The 22,617-nt window shown below is 34.7% G+C and overlaps 1 pseudogene; it reads right to left on the reverse strand.

Annotated features, from left to right (window-relative positions):
* Window positions 1-13,186: 13,186 nt before the first annotated feature.
* On the reverse strand, window positions 13,187-13,796 carry LOC101967453 (high mobility group protein B1 pseudogene; annotated as a pseudogene).
* Window positions 13,797-22,617: the final 8,821 nt, after the last annotated feature.

Here is a 22,617-nt window from a genome sequence, read left to right on the forward strand (position 1 = left end):
CTTTTGTAAGAGCCTCATCCATGCTCTGCCCCCGTGACTTAATCACTTCCCCAAAGGCCTCATTTCTTAATACCGGCACAATGGGGATTAAATGGCAACATGAATTTTGGAGGGGACACATTCAAACTAGAACAGTGCTCATGTGGACAATTTATATCTCTGTTGTTTTGTTCCTTCTTACCCTTTCTATGCCTGTTTTTCTTTTTTTTCATTTATTTATTTTTTTTACCATTTATTAACTTTTAAATGATTTTAAAATATTTTATCCAGAATTTAAATTTTTATCCTTAGTAGATTTACTATAAATAAAATAACTCATAATTATTGCAAATAGAAGTTCACTTTTTGTGTTTAATATATTGGGAAAAATAAAATGTGATTTTATGTAATGTGCTTTGGGGAATTTATTGGCATTTTTTTTGGTACTAATACATGATGAAAAATATTTCCTTGGTAGTTGAAACAAATGGTTGTTTAATTCTTAGTTGGGTATGGTGTTAATTATGTATGCCATTTTAGTTTATATATGGATCTATTATAACAAATCAATATGCTTTATTTGTGCACATGCATAAATATCATTTAATATTATCTTTGTCTAACACTACATATATTTACTTCTCTGTATCAATTTCTACGTTATGTACATTAATATATTTGACTATGATATTGCATATTTTAATTTTTAAAAAATAAAATTGAAGCAATTTTAAATTTATTTATGCTGAAGCACAGGCAAGCAGGTTGATAATGAAAAGAGAAAACAGCTAACTCTTGCGAGTCTAGAATTAATAGTGGGATAGCATGTGACGAGTCTAAGGTGAAAGGGCCAGTGAGTCTAGGAGCACCTAGAAATTAGGATTTCTGTATCTTAGATTGTACAAATCAGATAACAGATCCTAACATATATTGTCAGGTTTCTTTCATATGCTTTTCTTGGTGAAAAATTATTACCAAATTGACTTTCTTTAATTCTTGTTAAAGTATTAAAATGTATATAACAGACATTTTTTTAGAAAACTAATTCATGGGGAAATGTATTGTTCTATGCAGATTTCCAGTGGAAAACCTGCAGATGCTCACATAAGAAACATTCTTTTGAATACACATGTTGCAAGCCCCTTATATTTGCATACTCAAGAGAATAATTGTTTCAAAGATATGGGCTGTAAACACATGTGCTTGTCTACCAGATTATGAACACCAGACTTGAGACATATATTTTTCAGGTATACAGCTTGAGGAAATTATTGAATACTCAGCACAAATGCCACGTCTTGGGGAATATTTGGAGAAATGTAGGTGCTACTGTATTTTGAGTAATCAGTCCCTCCAGCTCTCATCCTGACGGGTGGAAAATTTATTTTATTTTCCTTCAACAAAGGGAAACAAAATTGTAGCTCTCTTAATGCATAGTTTGTTAAGCAATTTCCATTTTGTCATTGGATCTCACAGATGTTCAGAAATGGTTAAGTCAAAAAAAGCAAGTTTCAACTCATGTTTCAACTCATCAGTAACTTATAACAAAGTACATTTCAATCAGTTGGATGTTTGTTTATTTGACGTACACAAAAAGAAGCCTCTTTAGGGGCCAGTAAAATCCTTTCTTGCTTTATGGGCAAGAAGTTATAAAGTCACATACTATGCCCAAATATTTGACTTTTCATATATTCTTTGTAATTTATTTTCCCTGGAGCTGAAAGATGTAGAAATGTTTGCTTATAAATGCACCCTAGCAGCTTCCATACATCTAAGAAGCTCCAGTCTTCAAACTGTTATTCTCAGAATTTCTTCTAACTTATGCTTATTAAAATTGTCTCCAGATCAAATTTTCCAGAGAGTAGCTTAGAAGTAATTAATTTTATAAAAATTAATCATACCTCCTCCTGTAAAGTAGCCATTTCCAACCAGCCTGATCTAACAAGGGCAACCATACAGACTAGTTTGCCCAGGTCATTTCTGTTTCCAGAGAGCCATTACAACTAATGTCTTCTTATAGTCTCAAAAGGTATCCTTCTTAATGGTAAATTATATAGCCATACTGGATTGAAAAAGGCTTAAGACTCAGTATCACCCTGAAGGGGGAAAAAAAATCTAATATATCTATGCTGTACCCCTCCCCTAGTTAAACCAATGTGTTTTCAACACGCTTTCTTCTACTCTTTGAAGTATAATTTCTCTTTATTTTGGTTAGAAGTGTGCTCATGGTTCTTTAGTCGAACAATTATAGAAAATATTACTGTCTTCAATAATTAATGAATTCTACAGACTTCTTTCAGGATTTTCTACTATAGAGTAAGGAAATCTCTCTATATCTCTTCATTTTAGTGGTTTGCTGTTCTGCCATTGTTTGCCTATAAACAATTCCTTTCTCATAAGAAATTTATATAAAATAATTGTTTTAATATGCCAACTAAGTGGATTTAAGTGAGAACAAGTGATTCTTGTGGAATATTTACTGTGAAAAGTTTGCAGGAACTAACCAGTGTCTTTGTATTCATTTCCATATGTCTTCTGTCATTGAATTCTGGCTTTAGAGAAAGACATGCTCTTCTTAGGTCAGAATTACAGGTAACTAAGGCTATTTTTAGATTGATTATTTGTCTCATTTTAAAAACTTCGACCTTGACATTCTCTATTTTATAAACTGAATGACCACAAAACTGATTATACAGCTGACTAGATGGCATAGAAGAACCTGTATCACATAGTTCTTATAAGAGTCCTGTAGTAATTCTTTCTAATCTTTTTCAGAACATGTTTTTATAAATAACATGAATACTTTTGAACTTAAGGAAAAACAAATAACAAGACATAAAGATTCATGAAAACATCTTTTATAGAACCAGATAGATTCATGAAAACATCTTTTATAGAACCATGTCAGCCTTTAATTCAGAGTACTTTTGTATAATCCCAACATCTTGATCATCTTGGGTGGCTACAGGGGCCTCAATTAACTTATGTTTAGAAACACTGTAGGTAATAGGGATAGTTATATTCTTGAAAGAGTTTAAATAAGCAATTAGAAGTTATCTTCAGTTAATTAAAAAAAAGTGAACAAATCAACAAGGTCTGAATGTACTCCATAGCATTGTACTTTTACTTGATTTTCTATTCTTGTGAGTAAGCATATCAGAATTAGTATGTCTTATTTATTCTGTTGAAATGAAAAGTCAAAAGCCATCCATAGAACGTCACTTTCTACCCTCAGATATGAACGTCAGTCAGAGCTCAATGTGAAAAATAAGTTTTATCTTTTCTCATTTCTGCAATTTGATTATATCCCTTTATCAATTTTAGGACTGCAGTCTTTTACTATGTTTTTTATCCACCCTGTTTCATATGCTATTGTGTTTAGTGTTAGAATATGTATTCATGATAATGAGTCTTATAATGGAGTAAGATAGAATTTTTTGAAATTTCTTCTTACATAAGAAGTTAGAAATAAAGAGGCCATACTTTTTCCTCTATTTTTCCCCACCCTGGGGAACACCCTTGATTCCTAACTTTCATATTGCTAGGTAATAGAAACTATGCTTGCATTGTTTGAAATAACCAATAAGCATTACTTTCTTCCGTTCCTTCCCATGATCACTGGTAACCTTGAGGTAGTTCATCTCATAGACTTAAATACTTGAACTTAATAAAGTTATCTGCCACCCTTCCTGGACTCAACAAATGCACAAGATGGCAAGTCCCTGTAGACCTATGGCAGGAGAGAGATTTCAAGGTTGTACCAGCCCACGTGGTGTTCAGACATCAAAATGTAAGCATCTTCCCTTGAGTCTCCCCTTACCCAAGAGTTCAACACGACTTTCCTGGTGGCCCGTGTGCTTGCCAAACCAAGGTTATCTCTTGCTTTAAATGCCTAGGAAAATCTGAGCATATGTGGTGTTACTATGGATAAATCATATCTATAAGGTTTTTGACTTTTTTTTTTGTCTTTTTCTTCCCTGGTTGAGCTTAAAATGAGAAACAGAAACCAGGGACCTGTCAAATACATGTGAAATATGAGGCTTTCTTTCTAAAACAGGAAATATATAAGGCAGCAAAAACATTGTTGAAGAGAGGCAAATACAGATAAAATTCAGATATATTTTATTCCCAACATGGACTTTTGCCTAGCTATGATGAATAGGGGTTTGAAATTGAATTCTGCCTTGTATTTTTGTGAGCAAATGATTCCCCACAAAAGTGAGTGTGAATGTGTGTATAGTTTGCCTTGTTGACATAGTATCTTTAAGTATTAAAAAAAAATTTAAATACTAAAAAAAAAATTTTTATATTGATTTAAACTACAGACAGCAGGAAAGATAATCAACTCAAAAAAACAACAACAACAACAAAAAAAAATCAAGCAGGTATACTACAAAGAAACAGTAGTAGCATACAAGTTGACTTAATAATTTAAATGAAATAGTCACGTTTTTGAATAGACATGTTTTTCTTAGCACCTCGGTAAGAATAAATAGAGGGGAAAAAAAATCCACGTATGTTCAATTATAGATTAAGCCCTCTAGAAAGAGCTTTCTTCCCATTCGTGGTTTGTGTTTAAGACAGAAATAACATTATTCTAAAGGTTAAACCTGTTTAGAAGCCATTTCACTTTTTAACCTAAATTTGGAAGGTTCTAAATACGTAAGAATCACATAAATGTAAACTATATTGTTTCCTTTCAGACTTTGTTCGACAAGAGCAGATAATAGTTCCCCACTGCACATTTAGATGTCTCCTTTATTTCTGAGCTTGCTTTCTCCTCCATCTCGCTTTCCCCACAATTTGGAATTTCGTTTCCTCTCATGTTTTATTGAAAAGGCTCTTTGCCATTATATCATTTCGTTTTCCGGTTTCATCCTTTTGTGTGAAGGCACATATTGCAGCATTCCTGGTCTAAGGACTCTAGACAGCGAGGGAAATGGGCAGCCACGAGAGGATCTCAGTCAAGGTTGAAAGAAAGCTTTTCTTTATGGTCTTTCTAAAAAAAAAAAAAAAAAAAAAAAAAACCGAATGCCCTGAATGGGGGGTTGGGGGGGAGCACATTTAGGTTATTGCCATGACAATTCTAATTGTTGGAACTTTATTCTTATTATGGTCTTTATTCCCGTTGGCCTCATCCTCACTGCACACATAGACGAGTCACTTTAATTTCTGGGCTGGTTTGGGAGAACATTGGGAGCCAAGAATCATCATCATCTTTTTTTTTTTTTTTTTTTTTTTGTTGCGATAACAAAAACACACGGTCAAGGGGGTCTAACTGGAATTGCATTTTATAGGCATGCAGAGATCGGTATGAAGGGAAGACATGCTCCCTGTGACCCCTGGAAGCTCTCTCTCTTCACAAATGATGGGGCCTACATTTTAAATTACAGGAGATTCCAATTACTGTGGAAAATTATGGGGCTCCATGAGCTCCCTCTATGGGCTAATTGAACGTCTGCAAATTATATTTTTCTTCTTCTTCTTCTTCTTCTTCTCCTTTTTTTTTTTTTTCTTCTTTTCCGCCCTTCTTCCCATCTCCCCCTTGACAAAGCCTCTGTGTGGCCTGCGGGCGGGCGCCAGGGCCTGGGGTTGTGCACTCGAGCTGTGCAAGATGGCTGCCCCAAGGCTGTTTGAAGCTGGCGCGTTTGAAGCTGCCGCGCGTGTTTGAAGCTGCGGCATTTGAAGCTGTCGGGCTTGAAGCTGGCGCGTGTGTTTGAAGCTGCGGCATTTGATGTTCCTGAGGACGTTTGTAAATTTGAGACAGACTTTAATATTGTTAGACGGTAGGGGAGTCCTTTTCAACCCCCTTTTTCATTTTTTTTTTTTTTTTACTTGAACTTTTTAAAAAAGTTTTATTTAACTTTTTTTTTTTTTTTTCCCTCTCAACTATTTTAACTACTTATGTCAGCCCGAGGAATGCTGTGATTCACAGTCATTATTGTAAGGAGGCTGTTATGTATTTTTAGTGCTGCTGGGACCATAGGAATTCTTGAGTGGCTTTGACTGGATACAACAATGTGGAGAATAAGCCCAACTGTGAAAAATTGCTACTGTGGCCACAGAACAGTACAGAATAATTTTTTTTTTTTTTTAAAAGGGCAGACTCCTGGTCGCTTTTTTAGAAGAGGGCCCGAGGAATGCCCCGCTGTTGCATTAGCAAGATTAATGATGGTAGAGGTAGAACAAATGTGTGTGTGAGGAGAAGTTGGGGATTCGGTGCACGGTGAAATGAGGTTTGCAATTTTCCTGGAGTGAAGCATTTTCTATTTTCTTCCTATTATTTTTTCCCCCCTCCAGTTGCTCTAAGAACTCAGGAGGAAGGTCGATGTCAATATGGAACAACACTGTCAACCCTTTGGACAATACTGTGAAAATGAGTGGTATTTGATACAAAGAGCTCGCACTCTTAAGTGGAAGACAAGGGGGTGATATTGTTAATGTTGGCAAAGAAAAGAAATGGTTACCTTGGAGGGCGTAGACTGTGGTTTTGGAAATGTCTTGTTTGGAGGAACTCTGCACGTAAAGGTTAAAAAGTGGAATAAAAGTTGGGAAAATGGCTATGAGTTGTCGAATCCAAAATGGACTGTTTTTGGTGCAAATAAATTTTTCACTAATTCCTCATCTGGATCAGTATCACACACTTGAATGTGGAGTTGAAGCCATGTGCTTTCACCTGCTATCTAGGGCTTTCCTCTGAGGGGTGCTGTGCATTAGAAGCCTTCTTTGGTGGGTCTGTGATCTGTTTTCCTCTTTGGAAGTAGAGTGCTCCATTTTGCTAATGATCCTTCTCTTGAAAATGGCCTAAAGACTTCTTGACATGAGCTGTTTATCAGGGGTTAAAACATGCCTACCATTACCCTAAGTTTTCCATTGGGCAGAGCACAAATTTCTATAAAATTGTATCTGTTAATCACCTGTATTTGTATTGTATGTCTACCCAGGATTAAGGTGTTTGGTTCAGTGTCTCATTCAGTTGTAGTGAATATTTGCACTTTCTTTGGTTCTGGAAAAAGCTATTAAAACTGAGATGTTGCCTTTTAATACAGAAAGAACTGGTTTTATTTTAATAAATTACTTAAATGTGTGCTTTATTTAACTCAGAAGAATGCATCTCACAAAAGTTTGAATGATGAAAACCTTTATTTCATATCTATTCGATAATAAATTTCCTAATTTATTCTATAGTTTCCTGTTTATTCCCTAATGTCTTGGACCCTGTTTTCTCACAAATAATTGTTTTTAAGAATTTTCCTTTCATTATTTTCTGATCTGGTGGGAATAGAAATTCATTATCTTTCTTTACATGGTTGTACAAAATCATGTTCAATTCCATGTCGTCATTATTAACTTCTTTCATTGAATTCCTTTGAATCCACTTGTCTGTTCCATTCTGTTTGCTAATCATTTATTTTACAGTGTAAATATTTAACTAAATTTGTACTTGGAACTTCATATTAGCAATATTGACATCAATTCATTGAGAACTAAGATCTTGCAGACTATCAATGCAATATATTAATAATCTGGTACAATAAGTCATTTCATGCATTGTAAAACATTAAAAATGAAATGACATGGGAAGTCTATAAAATTAGTGACTGCACATATGGCCTCATATATTGTTATCAAAACTTTGTTTAAAACATTTCATAATAAAGAGACAATTTACACATATACACACACATACAAGGGTGCTTGTACATTTGGTTACTTTTAATTATAAAGTTTTTCTAATCAAGTCAGGTTTTTCTAATTGCGTAGACTCTGTAATTTAAAACTTATTGGATTTATAGTACTGCTTTACTTACCTTAGACAGATTTTTTTTTTTACAATTTTCCTCTTCTTGCCATTAATACGTTCCATGAAGTTATGATCTACATTTGATTATAAAAAAAATTGCTTGAGAATAATTGAACACATTCTTGAGTGAGAATTGCATGCATTTTATTATATATTTGCTTAAACATAGATAGTTTAATAAGGGAAAAGTGTAAATGTCAAAAACTGGTACTTAACACAGTTACAAAACTTTTGGGAAAGCCTTATCAGTCTGGCTACAGTGTCTTATGGTTCTTGTTCCTTCCTGGTTTGTCTAAGAAATTACTTTTGATTTTTAAAATAGTTATGGTGATTTTTTTTCATAGTCTTGTCAATTGCAATTGATATCAGGTAACATCTCTTTGTAATGGGTTTCCACACATATGTGCTTCTTTTATTAATCTTAAAATACAGGCTTTTAACCCAAGTAGTCTTTTCTCCTCCTTGATTTGTTAGCTCTCCTTTAATCTGAGTGTTCCTTTCTCCATCTACTTTCTCTGCCATTATCATGATTGAGTTTATAATTTGTTAATTGTGGTAAAGAAATAATAAGAATAACTTGCTTAATGAGATCCAAGCTGAAAACAGCTTTTTCCATTATCTAGTATTATGATCCTATTTTTTTTTGCCACGTTTAATAACCATATCTTCATTATAGAACCAGGTTTTTATTGTTTATTCATTCAAAATATTACAAAGCCTTATTATTTGACTTATTAATAGTTATTAGATTTGTTATAACCTCACATTGCCGATTTTACTTTATACTATTTTATAAGTAATCAAGTTTCCATTTCTTTCTGTTAAATTAATTCTTTTATTTTAAGGCAAAAACAGATTAGAAATTCTAGACAAAATTTCCATATTTATGTTCCATTTTAAAATGAGTTTTATGAGAATATTGTTTGTATACACAAACTTACCAATATTAAATACATATTAAAGAGTTTTGAAAAATATAGACCTGTGACCACCACCCCAATCACCAAACATTTCCATCACCCTGAAGTGTCTCTCTTGCTCCTTTAAAGTCAATTTTATGTACCCTCTCCTCCACTTTGAGCCTTTGGCAACCACTGATCTTTTTTTGACTGTAGTTTTGCCTTTAAAAAAATTTCAAATTAGTGAAATTATATAGCATGTGTTCTTTTGTGTCTATCTTCTTTCACTTACCATTTTTTAAAAAATTTCATTCATGTCATTGCATGTGGAAATAGATTTTTTTCTTGTTTTTGCTGAATAGTATTGTACTGCATGAAAATTTCAGAATTTGTTTATCCACATACAATTTGACAGGCTCTTTCAGTTTTCATGATTATATACATAGCTACTGTAAACATTTGCATGCAGGGGTTTTGTGTAAACATAAGTTTTAATTTTTCTTGGGTAAATCTCTAGGCATGGAATTATTGGAACATGTATTTTGAGTCTTACAAAAAGTATTATACTGTTTTCCACAGTTGCTGTATTAGTTTGCATTCCTACCAAGAATGTATGAGAGTCTCGGGATTATTACATCCTCACCAACACTTGGTGTTGTTAGTCTTTTTAATTTTAGCCGCAGGAGTGGTTAGTGTATATTTTTTTTTGACATTTTTTGTTCCATGGTAGCTATTCATTTCTGTCCTGATTATGATTACTCTATCTAATGCATTGCAAGATGTTTTAATATTTTCATGTGTTGTTCTTTATAACATTACTCTTTGGAAGGCTTTAAAAATATTATTATTTCTTAGTTTCTTTTAGTGATTTATAAACTAAGGTAGCCAAAATCCAAATATGAACAAATCAGTAGAACAGTCTTGAGTGAGCATGCTAATGATTTTTACCTTCATTTTTTTCTGAAAACTAATAAAAAGAAGATTATCTTTAAGACCCTGGGTTTTATTGAAGTCCATAAACTATCTAGAAATTACAAATAAGATTAATATATGGTGAAACAATCAGCAATTTGATATTTTAGCAACCATTTTTTTTTCAACAAATTTTTACTACATTCAACAACCAAAGAATCACTATACAACTCAGCCCTGTCATTTTCTGAAATGGCTCTGCTTTTATTCTTGTTAGACAGCTTAGAGAAACCATTGTCTATTAAAGAAACTACTTTTATTTAATCCAGTATCTACTTACATTTGTCAGAATTGGTGATTCTTAACCTTTTTTTTTTTTTTTCTTTTAAATAGCACTAACTGTTCTCATATCTCTGACTTTGTTCTCTGGATGTTAAAAAGACACATAGACACTTTGTCAAAGTTCTTTAAAATCCAAAGTAAATGAGAATCATCATCATTTCTATTACACTATTCTGTGTAAGAGTGTTTCATTTCAGTGTATGCTGGGGTTCTGATTTTTGTCAGTGTGGTTCAGTTACTAGTTCAGAATAAATACTTAATTAAGTCAGATTAATAGATAGATTGATTGATTTTTTAATCAAAGAATTTATACAGCAACCCAAACTAAATGTGAATGAATGGCATAACCATTAAGTTCTCTTTCCTCAAAAAAACAAACAAAAAACCATTGTAATTCAAACTGTATTTCAAAATATACTCATAAGGTACTTTTAAAACATTGATTAATGTTTATTCTTTTGTGAATGATGTTGTGTAGGTCTGTGTTTGGGGACAAATCAGAGTTCTATACAAACTTCTAAGTTTTGTCAGACTTTATAAGTGAACATGTGATATTACTAAGTGAAGGATTCTTGCCACTAAAACTATGAGTTAATCCGACTTCCTGGGAAGTTCACCCTTGGTTAATGAAAGGATTTCCTGTTGTATGGGAGACCCTTTTACATGCAGTATTTTCTCATAAAAAAAGAAATTTTGTGTCTTTGATTTTAAATCTGGCATTATTATTCATAAATAAAGATACTAGAGGAATTTTCAATAATACACTGAAAAATGAAGGTAGAGAATTGTGAATATTTTTGGTCATCTTTTTTTCAACAATTTGCAAATTAATCTCATTTCCCCTCTACTTCTAGGTTCAGTTAGTATTATTAGATTGTTAAATTTTGATTTACCTTAGAAATACTGTCAAAGCTTGAGAGATTAGGATCTTTTTTGATATTTGGAAGAAAAAATAGATAATAAAAGAAGCTAATATCAAAAACAACTCAAAATTAAAATTTTACAAAATTTACTATAGTAATACAATTGACTTAGTATCCTACAGTTCTTGAGACTGAAGATAAAGAAACTAATTCCATAAAGATTTTCTTTTAAAAATGTGGCATGAAAATTCAATGATCCTTTTCATAATATTCCATATTCTACAAACATCTGGGTTTTTTAAGTGAACTGGTTGGCTTTGATATTTAAACTTTAACATTTAATATTAAACTTTAACATAAAACCTTCTTTAAAGTGGAGACTCATTTATTCCTTCAGATCCTTGTGTATGTTTGTTCAGGGTGACTGCGATTTTTTTCAAATCCTTGTTCTTAGGTCATGAGTAAGAATATCTAACAAGTGATCAGATGTACACATCTTTACACTGGTTTTCATTTTTGATTTCTAGAAAGCCAGACTATGTTTTCTAGGAAACATGAACTATGGATTTCGCTTATGTCAGAATCCCAGAAACATGGGGTAATTCTGAGTATTTGTTTGCCACCAAGTTTCCAAAGAATTCTTGCATCTTACTCTTCCATAATAGATCTGTTCTTAGTCCAGCCTAAATCCCGCCTGGCAATTTGCATCACAGGAACCCCACATCTGTTATACTGCAGGGTTGAATCCAAGGGATTTAAGCTTTCCCCTTAGGAGATACTGCTCTCATTCATACACACAGAGGGAGGGCATTGCTGCCTCCCCCTAGCCACTTCTCCACCCCCTTGCCTGGAGAGTTATTCCTAATGGTGTATGATCCAGAAAATGGATTATTTTAATATACTCTGCTTTTTAAATACATTCTTATGAGCCAGAACTTTATGGTAGCCTCCATTTTTAAGTCTAAAACTTTCTGTGAAAAATTTTAACGTGTGTTGTCTAATGACTTTTGATAAGATGAATTTTGAGTTTCTTTTTCACATTTACCTCATTTTGAGGAGAGGAAAATCTATGAGAGATCTGTAATACTGCATTCTTCCAATGAATGCAGGTATTTGTCACATCTTACTTGGTTTTTTTTTTTTTTTCCCTTCTTCTTTGGCCCATCACCTAATTGTTGTACTTATAAAAAGTTTATACCTTATTTATTGTTTCTGAATTTGGTGTCAGTATTGATTTTAAAATATCCTTTTTGAATCATTTCATTGTGTGAATTGCTTTCATGGGAACTCTTTAGAAAAATGCATGAAAAAAGTCTCACTTAAGATACTATGAATATGTAAAATATCTTGATATAACATTAAAAGGAAAAAATATGTGAACTGTATAATGAAAATGACAAAAGTCTGCTGTCACTTGAGTCTGTTCTATCAAATAAATACTAAATATATTAAAAGAGGTCTTCTTCATGTTACTGAAAGCTCAGTCCTTGTCCCCAGTGCCAGTCCAATAATAAGGACATGGTTTTGAGAAAAAGGAAAAGGAAGGTTTATTGCTTTCTAAGCAAAGGAGAAGCACAGGGACTCCTATCCCAGAGGCTTTGATTCTGCCTATGTGCAGGGAGTTGGGGGGGGGGGCTTTTAAGAGATGATTCAAAGACTACATTCCACATGTTCTCTGTCCAGAGTTATAATAAGTCACATCTTAATTTGGGAGATAGTAATTTCTGAGATCTTCTGGTCCATCCCCAAGGTCTGGATTACTTTTTTTTTTACTAATAAAAAAATATATTTACTTAGAAGCATTCAGAATGTCGTCAAAACAGCTGCAACTTTTTTTTTTTTTTTTGCAATTACAGAGTGATATTCAGTTAACAGAACAACAATTATTTCATATAAGCTGCATCAGAGACAACTGAAGATGAAAAACACCGTCTCCATATATAACTAATTTGTGCTGTGCACCAACAAGAACCTGCTTTAAATTCCCCTGCCAATTTACAACCCCCACACTGTACCAGGCAAGGTTAGTGGCCACCAAGAGTATCACTAGGACAGGGCTGTCTAAAGACACATTCAGTAGTGTGTTAACTATACAAAAAAAAGACACTGGACAGTTTAAAAACAAATCTTACACAGCCTTACATTTCAAGGACAGATAACTGAATAAAATGGGGATAAAGATAATTCAGTTCCTCCTGAGATTAGGGAGGGGAAGAGGGTAGGGAAGAAAAGGAAAGAGGAAGAGAAAGAAACATGTTCATTTAAAAAATAAGTTGCAGTGGCAGAGCATCAGGACTACATTTTAAAGAAAATTTACAAGGAGTGAGTTGTGTACAGGGGGGTTAAATGCTTTATAGACAAGAAAAAACAACTGTGCTAGAACCACCTTACTCATCATCATCATCTTCTTCATCTTCCTCCTCCTCATCCTCTTCATCTTCCTCATCTTCCTTCTTTTTCTTGCATTTTTCAGCCTTGACAACTCCTTGTTTGCTGCATTGGGTTTTCCTTTAGCTCGGTAGGCAGCAATATCCTTTTCCTATTTTTCCTTCAGCCTAGCAGCTTTCTTTTCCTAAGGCTGTTTGTCATCCGCAGCAGTGTGATTCCACATCTCTGTTTCTTTGCAACATCACCAGTGGATAGGCCAGGATGCTCTCCCTTGGTTTTGGGGCGATACTCAGAACAGAACAAGAAGAAGGCCGACGGAGGCCTCTTGGATGCACTGGGATCCTTGAACTCCTTTTTTGTTTCCCCTTTAGGAGGGGTATAGGTTTTCATTTCTCTTTCATTACGGGCCTTGTCCACCTTTGCCATGTCTACAAATTTTCCTTTCTCTTTAGCAGACATGGTCTTCCACCTCTCTGAGCACTTCTTAGAAAACTCTGAGAAGTTGACTGAAGCTTCTGGGTGCTTCTTCTTGTGCTCCTCCTTTGTTTGCACAAAGAATGCATATGACGACATTTTGCCTCTCGGCTTCTTAGGATCTCCTTAGCCCATGTTTAGTTATTTTTCCTCACAGAGTCGCCCAGTGCCCGTCTGGCTCTCAGTTGCCCCAGTGCTGTCTCTATGGAGCTCAATGTACTGCAATCAGGTCTGGATTTCTTTAATTCCTATGCTGGGTGTATACTCAAGCACAGATAACTCTGCCTAAAATGGGGATAAAGATAATTCAGTTTCTCCTGAGATTAGGGAGGGGAAGAGGGTAGGGAGGAAAAGGAAAGAGGAAGAGAAAAAAACATGTTCATTTAAAAAATAAGTTGCAGTGGCAGAGCAGCAGGACTACATTCAAAGCATAAAGTGGATCACTGTTACATTTCCCCACTGTTGATTTCTATATTTTATTTCTATGGAAAAAATAGGTGAAAACATCTCCAAGCTGCTTCCTGCTGAAAGAAGGTGAAGTTGGGGAAAGTGACCCAAAGTCCTTCTTCTCTATCAGTTGGGTCATGGACAGTTAAGGGTATTCAGTATCAGCACAGTCCAGAGGTCCACAGTGGCAGATGGCAGATCACTGAACAAGGCATACATAGGGCGGGGATCATGCTAAGACAAAAATAAGACAGCAAAGTGTTACTTTTTTTTTTTTTTTTTTAATGAACAATGACTACAGAAGCAATTAGTATCTTAGCCAGTCTCTGAAAACCATGAAGACAGTAACTTATAATCACACCAGTAACATATCAAGTTTATGCAGGAAGTGTTACTGAAAGCTTAGTCCTTGTCCCCAATACCAATTCAATAATGAGGACATGGTTTAAGAATAAGGTTTATTGCTTTGCTAGCAAAGGAAAAACACAGGGGACTCCTGTTCCAGAGGCTGTGATTCTCCCCATCAGTAAGAACAGGGACTTTTAAAGAGGTGATTCAAAGGCTACATTCCACATGTCCTCTGTTAGTGTTGTAATTCACTTTTAATTTGGGAGATAGTCATTTCTGAGATCTTCTGGCACTATCCCCAAAGTGTGGATTATTTTATTCCTATGGTGGGCATTCAAGGACAGACAACTCTGCCTAAAATGAGGAAGAAAGGTAATCCTATTTCTCCGGAGATTGGGCGGGGGTGCTGGGGGAGGAAGAGAAAACAAATATAACAAATATATCCATTTTAAAAATAAGTAGCAGTGGCAAAGCAGCAAGGACTGTAGTCAAAGCATATAGTGGACCACTGTTACAGGAGGTTAGAGAGATTTGTAGGTCTATGAGATCAGGCTCAGTTTGGCTCAGGGCAAACCTCTGACTCTAGAATCCTTTGTGTTCATTAGTATTAGGCACTCCCACACAAGAACTCTTCCTTTATAGCCTATAGCTTTACTTGCTTTTGGTAAAGCTGACAAAAGTGTACAACTTAAGTCACATTTAAAAAAGGAAGATAATTTTAAAAACAACAACAACAAAAACATTTTATTTCCTTTTTAAATGTCCATGTAGGAGTATGCTGAGGGTAAACTATCCTGTCAGGTGTTTAAGACCAAGTAGGTCAAAACTGACCTTGTTTGTATCTAGCATTAAGAATCAGCTGAAATTCCTCAGAGATCACTCTTGGGGATATGTGTGAAGCCTCTTGGTTCCTATAGATTTTCTCTACCAGTGGTGCCATCTGCTAGGATGATCACCATCTTGATGACCATACATGGCTTCTCTTGGAAGCATCAGGGACATTTCCCTTTCCAAGGAACTGCCTCTTTGCAGAATGGGCACTGGTTGGATTCCTGTTCTCTAGGGTCCTCTCAATCTCCCTGATTGGCAAATCAGGTAACTCACCAGAGTTGTAGGGCTCAGAGAGGTATCATATCATTCTCTGGGTCCGGGCTGAACATAGAGGGCAAGGGTCAAAATTTTGGCTGCTTTTTCCTTGGCTCTTTTATTGCCTTGACTTTGATCTCCAAGTTTTTGTTTTTACATATCCATCAGGCCAGTTCCACTGGTTTTGAAATAATGAATTATAACTTTATAATTTTACAATTATCCCTTTCTTTTAGTTGGAATCAGTATTGATACTGTAAGTTGGCATTCTATCCTATCTGTCCTATAGGTAGTCACTTATTATATCAAACTACTTTAGGTTGTTCTGTCAAAAATAGTATTTCTGCAAAACATGAACAAGCAACAGATATAAAGTTTTAAAAGAAAAACAAAAAATGAACACTATTGTATTTTTGATGTCTACATTTTTTGATGCCTCTACAAAGACCCATATATTTATCAACTTAATTACATACAAGTTTTACTTTTGGAAGACTCTTTTTATAAACCTAAAAACTTTTTACAATTCACCCAAACCTTTGCTTAAATTTTCTATTATATCCCCTGTTCACTTTGAGATCACAGTGAACAAAAAACCAATCTATCTTTTGAATGTAACTTTAAATAAACTTAATTCTAGCCTACTTTGGAGTCATCCTAATATGGTAAAGTGATCTCCTAAGCTTTACATTTAACTAATTTTAACTTAAAGTAAAATTTAGAATCCATAGTATAAGGTAACACTTATCACAGGTCTGCATGTGTTAACAGTACTAGCAAAAATCAAAAGATAGCCTTAAGTCTCTTATACATTTGGGAAACAATGTTTATAACCAGAAATAGACTTAGTAAAGCAAACAGATAAGAAATAGACTTAGTAAAGCAAACAGTTTGAGTCTTCTATGTCAGATGCAATGTACCTTGCCAGCAAACGTAGATAAACTTTCATTTTATGAACTTTTAAATAACACTTAAACAAAGCTCAGACAGATATAGTTCTCAGCTCTATACACATTATCTAATCACATATATTTAGGGTATCAATTATATTGTTGAAACCTTAAATAAGAGTTGTGTATTTAATTAGGTATGAAGTAATGATTTAGAAGTCTTTAAAACAGGTACAAAACCTAATCCATTTAAGATTTAGTTTCTCTAAGTAATAAAACCTAACATACAAAAAAATTATCTTGATAGATAAGAGCTAATTAATGTTTCAGACTTTGTTTCATATCAGTACATTAAAATTTAAAAAACTTTAACTGATGGTGCTAATTATAGCCACTCTAATCACATACACAAACTTTTTGAGACATACCTCCTTCAGACCTTCTGCAACTTACTCAGACATTCACAACTTGTTGCACCTTCAACTTAGTTTCTGACTGCTCAGACTTCTTATCATGCAACTGCATAAATGCCTATACATACAGAATCTCTTCCATAAACTTTATCTCATCCATGGGCAAAAGGGGCTGGAAAGTAGGGTAGAGGCCAGGTTCTCTTTGCTCATTTTTCTACAGAACAGGCAGCTTTTTCTTTTTTTCTTCCTAACTTAGGGCTGGTATCCTTGACCCACAGTGAGGTGATGTGTGGCTGCCTGGAGCTAGCCTGAGAAAAAGTACTGGGAGTGCCAAGACTGTGTTTAAAGGATTTAAATCTCTAAACCCTTTCTTCTGGAGTCCTGCTACCCTTGCACACAAAGGCAGTGCCTTCTGACACCTTAACCTTAGTTTCTTACTATTCAGACTCCTTATCATGTAACGACATAAATGCCTGGACATATAGACATTCATTCTCTTCCATGAATTTTATCTCTGACAAACCAACTCCAGCTGCAGGATTGTATAACAATCCAGAAAAACATCCAGAAGCCAAATTGTGTTATAGTAAAACATCTTTGAGACAGGATTATAACTGTAGATGGCCCACTCATCTAAGATCTCACTTCTCAAGAGACTATTGGTAAGATGAACATTTCCAGAGGGAAATCCCAAACCCATGGCCAACAAATGGATGAGAACCTAGAACAGACCAGAATGGAGTAAATATCCCTAGGTCTTGAATCCCACTTAATCATGACTCCTATAGGAGTGGCACCACAGATGTTCCTACAAAGAGGAACCAGATATTCCCATAAAGAGAACCAAAAGTGTGGAATCAAGGGTCTCAGGATGCACACCAGGAGACTTACTAGATAGCCAAGGGTGTCTTGACTTTACTGAGTTCACTTTTCTTTTTCTCAAAGTGGATCAAGTTGGAATTCCCTGAAGCAACAGGAGCTTTGGCAGCTGCTGGGAAGGTGTTTCAGTCCCTTCCTTTACTCACAGGAACAGCTCCTTTGGTTCAACCAACCTGAGGCAAACTCACTAATTCTCCTGCAGTCGGCTCTCAGCAAGTTCACCAGCACCATGAATCCTCAGCATGGAAGTGGGGTTCTTTGGAGAAGCAGGCCTGCTCAAAAAAGCTAGAGCAGGGGCTGCTCTTGGGTCCCATCTGGGGTGCCAAATTTGTTACTAAAAACTTGGTCCTTGTCCCTGATGCCAATCCAATAGCAAGGATATGGTTTTGAAAAAAAGAAAAAAGGAGTTTGTTTTATTGCTTTCCAAGCAAAGGAGATGCACAGGAGTCTCCTGTCACAGAGGCTGTGATTCTGTCCATCACAAGGACAGGGAGCTTTTAAAATATAGTTAAAGACTACATTTCATGTGTTCTCTGTCAGAGTTGTAATTCAATTATTAATTTGGAAGATAGTCATTTCTGAGATCTTTGGGTGCCATCCCCAGGTCTGAACATTACTTTATTCCTGTGGTGAGTGTGTACTCAAGGACAGATCACTGCCTAGGAAGAAAAGAAAGGTAATCCTGTTTCCCTGAGATTAGGGAGGGGGAAAAATTCGGGAGGAGAAGGGAGAGAGGAAGCAAAAGAGAACATGTTCATTTAAAAAAAAAAATCACAGTGGCAGAGCAGCAAGGGTTATATTCAAAGAATAGAGTGGAGCACTGTTACGCCTGTACTGGGTGAAAAGCAATGTTTTGTGTTTTTTTTTTTTTCTCTGAAGACATAGGACCCAAAGAAGAATGTGAAGAATCTGGCCTAGCTAAGTTCCTCCCTCTTTATTACCATTAAATCTTATATCCCCTTTGTCCAATCATACTTTTCCTGACTGTTCACTCTTCATCAAACTTAAGCATGAACATACACAAGATTATCTGTTCCTTTGGGTCTTAATTTCTGATGGCTCCCATATCACGAAACTTAAATAAATTTATGTAATTTTCTCTTTTTAATCTGTCTTTTGTTATAGAGGCTTTAGCCATGATCTTAGTGATGGAAATGGAAGATATTTTATTTCCCCTATACTGCAATAATTAAAAGCATCACTTTGAAAAAGAGCAATGGAAAAGAAGGAAAATCAAGGCAGATTACAAAATGAAAACTTACTTGGCACAGTGGTGCCTTCCTGTAATGCCTGTGGCTCAGGAGGCTGAGACAGGAGGAATATCAATTTGAGACCATACTCAGGAAATTAGCAATGCCCCAGCAACTTAGGAAGACCCTGCCTTAAAAATAGAAAATACAAAGGAATGGGATGTGGCTCAGTGATTAAGCACTCCTACAAAAAAAAAAAAAAAAGAAAAAAAAAAACAAGAAAAAGAAAAACTTTATCAAGTTGGAATCATAAATTGATGGGAGAATGATCGACTATTTAAGAAGTGACCCAGAAACAATTGATTTCAAGTGTGGAAAACAATGAAATTAGATTCAAATTTCACCTTATATACCAATGAGATTATAGATAACTAAAGAGGTAAATATAAAATTATAATGTTAGAACTTTGAACAGTATATGTAGAAAGTAGGCTATCTTTGATTTAATGATAATTAATAGTTTCAAGTGTAAAATTAAAAATACAGAGAAAAGTCCATAGGTTTAGCTAGATTAAAACAAAATACAAATGACAAAAAAACAAACAACCTGTTGAAAACACCCAGGAAACTCTATTAGAAGCAGTTATTTTATAGGCTTTATATCTTTATAGTCAAAGAATCCATACAAATTGATACATAAAATGCAAAATCCTAGGAGAAACTGGACCAAGTACAGATTTTACATGAGTCTCAGAAAATTTTAACTTATTAAAGTTCAATTTAACTGGGAATCACATATAAGCACCCATAACATAACAATGAAATGTAACCAAAGTTGTTGATATTTTGTCAGCTATTTTTCTGTTACCAAAGTCCTAGGACAGAGGAGGGGTCTGGCTTCAGATAGTCCCAACAGTGGAGTCCAACCACTCACCCCAAAATCAGATGCAAAAGGTCAAAGTGAAAAGCAGGAAAAAAAATTTATTCAGGATGGCCTTAATGGAAGGACATGGGGGAACCAAGTGTCCTGCCTTTGGAAGTACCAACAAGATCTTCAGGTTTAAATAGGGAAGGAACAGATGCAGGGGACAAGACCCATGTATGGTTAAGCAGTCTTGGTCAAGCTGTGGTCTGGTTAATCATTATTTTAGGATGGCTATGCAAAGCCTTATCACCAGTAAGAAAGCTGCTGTTGCCTGGGGGTAGTTACAACTCTTGTTACAGAATGGTTATCCTTTAGACCCATGTTTCCTGGAATTCAAGATGATTGCAAGAGAGAATGACTCAAAGAAAAAGTCAAGTCAGAAAGGCAATGGTTCAGGGCAATGACTATAGACTTCTAGGTGCTGCTCTAGAATTTTGTTTGAACAGGACATTATAAAATTTGGCAGTTAATAATCTGTTGATTCTGACAGTCCTGCAAATCTCAAAAATATCTTAGTAACTTATCCTGGTGCCTGAAGACTTGAATGGGGAGGATTACTGACTTTAGGGGAATTCTCATTAAGTGATGAACATGTCTGAGTGCAGACTTAAGCAGGAATCTAACCCCAAATCTAGAAAGAAAGATAAAAAATGAAGGCAGAGATATCAAGCTTTTATCCTGCTCTAGTTGCCTAATGGATATCTGCAGGCCCAAGTGAAGAGTCAGAGGTTTTTATCAAAAGTAGCCTCTAAGTCCCCTTACACTTCCAGTCTTTGTGATCTATTCTATCTCTAGTTATGGATTTATCTATTGACCTCTCTATCTGTACCAACTGTTACTAGGGGGTGATCTCAGGAATCCAGGGATTGCATTGTGATTCTTCATTCCTGTGTTCTTACAGACACAAAACCTAGCAAAAGTATACCAAAGTTTATATGGAAATAAATTATTCTCAAGAGGAAGGGAGAGAGTGGGTCATGAAGAGAGAGAAATGAATTTCCTGCTTTGTCCTTTTGTTTATTCAGACTCTTAGGGAAGTCTCTAGAGAGTCCTGTCCAGATACTATCTCTTAACTTTTGACTGACAATAGGGTCATATCAGATTTTTAAGTCCCTACTGCATGTGGTTTTACCCACAGGTACCCTAGTGAAACCCACAGGGGAGAGGGGCAAATTTTACTATTATGATGAGATGAAAATAATATGCTAATGATCTAAAGGCAACTCTTGGTCATCTTGGTTTATACTGACCAGTTTTAATTGTTAGAGGGCTTTGCTTTTATTATTCTGTCTGCTTGGGTCTTGGACTCTTTGGTTTGTAAAAAAAAAATCACAAAAGTCCCTTTTCAGGGTAGTTTTGTGTTCTTTATCAGCCGGGAGGAGCCATTCGACATGCATCCCTCAGACCTGAGAGAGTAGTGTAAAGCATAACAGATTATTTGTCAAGGATTGAAACATCCTATTGACTTAAGCCAGAGCAAGGTAAGACTGGCTTTAGGTAAGTTAAATAAAAGAATGTAGAGGACCGGTATTAGTCCAGGTCAATAGAATTATCCCTTAACTTCGGATTCCTACTGCTCTTGTCTATCTGCTACCTTTCATTAAACTTTCTGGGTTACTGTCCCTTCTTTTAGCCATCCATCCATTTATATAGAAGTTTTAGAAGTCATACATATTTATTTTACTGTTTTTTTTCTATGGAATATATTTTGAATTTCTTCTCGTGTTATTATATATTCTTCAACAATATGTTTGATCTCTGTATTGTATTATAGTGGATAGTTGTATAATGGATTATTTGACAAGCTGTCCTATTGTTCATTTAGATTATTTTCAGTTTCTCAATAGTGACACATTGAACATTATTATACAGATCAGATTATTTTCTAAAGGTAAATTCAGAAGGGTTGGAGTTGCAGTTTCAAAAGCTAGGCAAATGTTTCTGGCTTTTTGTTGAGTGTTACCAAATTCTTCACCTTTCTCCGTGTAAGGCAAAATAGCAATCATTTTTCAAATTCTTGCAATCTCTGGATAACACAGTTAAAATTTTATGTCAGTCAAAATGATTGGCAGTGTTTTATTCTTTTGCTTTGGTATTTTATGTTTACTTAAGTGATTAATTTTTTTTCTGTTTTCCATTTTTTTCTTTTTTGAATTTCTTAATCATATTTCATTTCACTTTTCTTTTTATACATTAAACTTTTCATTACTCATAAAAACTATATATTCAGAGTAAATATGCCTTTGAATTATTATTTATTTATTTGTTTGTTTTTCCTGCAGTTGTAGGGATTTAACATTCAAGGCACACCAACCTACTTACCCAGCTCAACTAAATTATGTAGAATTTTTATATATAGAAGTTTAAATTTTTTTAAATTAGTGAATCCATTGATTTTTCCCCTTTATTGTTTCTACTTTTAGTGTCATTATTATAAACCCCTACTATATACCAATATGGTATTAAGTAGAATGAGAGAATGTTTTAATTCATCTATTCCATTTTCCTCCAGATTTATAGTTGAATTTTTCATTATATAAAGCATGATCAATGGGATTTTTTATCACAGAGACTTAGAGGAAATCTCAGGACCACCTGGTTTTTAATTAAAATGAATTCTGTGGAAAGGTACTGTGAATATGGCTTTCTAGTGACTTCCTTCTTGGTACTTTAATTGAGCTTCTTGGAAAGATTGTATTAAGAGCCTATGAAAGTTAGAAATAATTAACTTTCATGTTAATTTAAGCATGTTCGTATACAGAAATACAAAATTCATGG

This window comes from Ictidomys tridecemlineatus, chromosome 12 (assembly GCF_052094955.1).
Source record: "Ictidomys tridecemlineatus isolate mIctTri1 chromosome 12, mIctTri1.hap1, whole genome shotgun sequence".
Taxonomy (NCBI): domain Eukaryota; kingdom Metazoa; phylum Chordata; class Mammalia; order Rodentia; family Sciuridae; genus Ictidomys; species Ictidomys tridecemlineatus.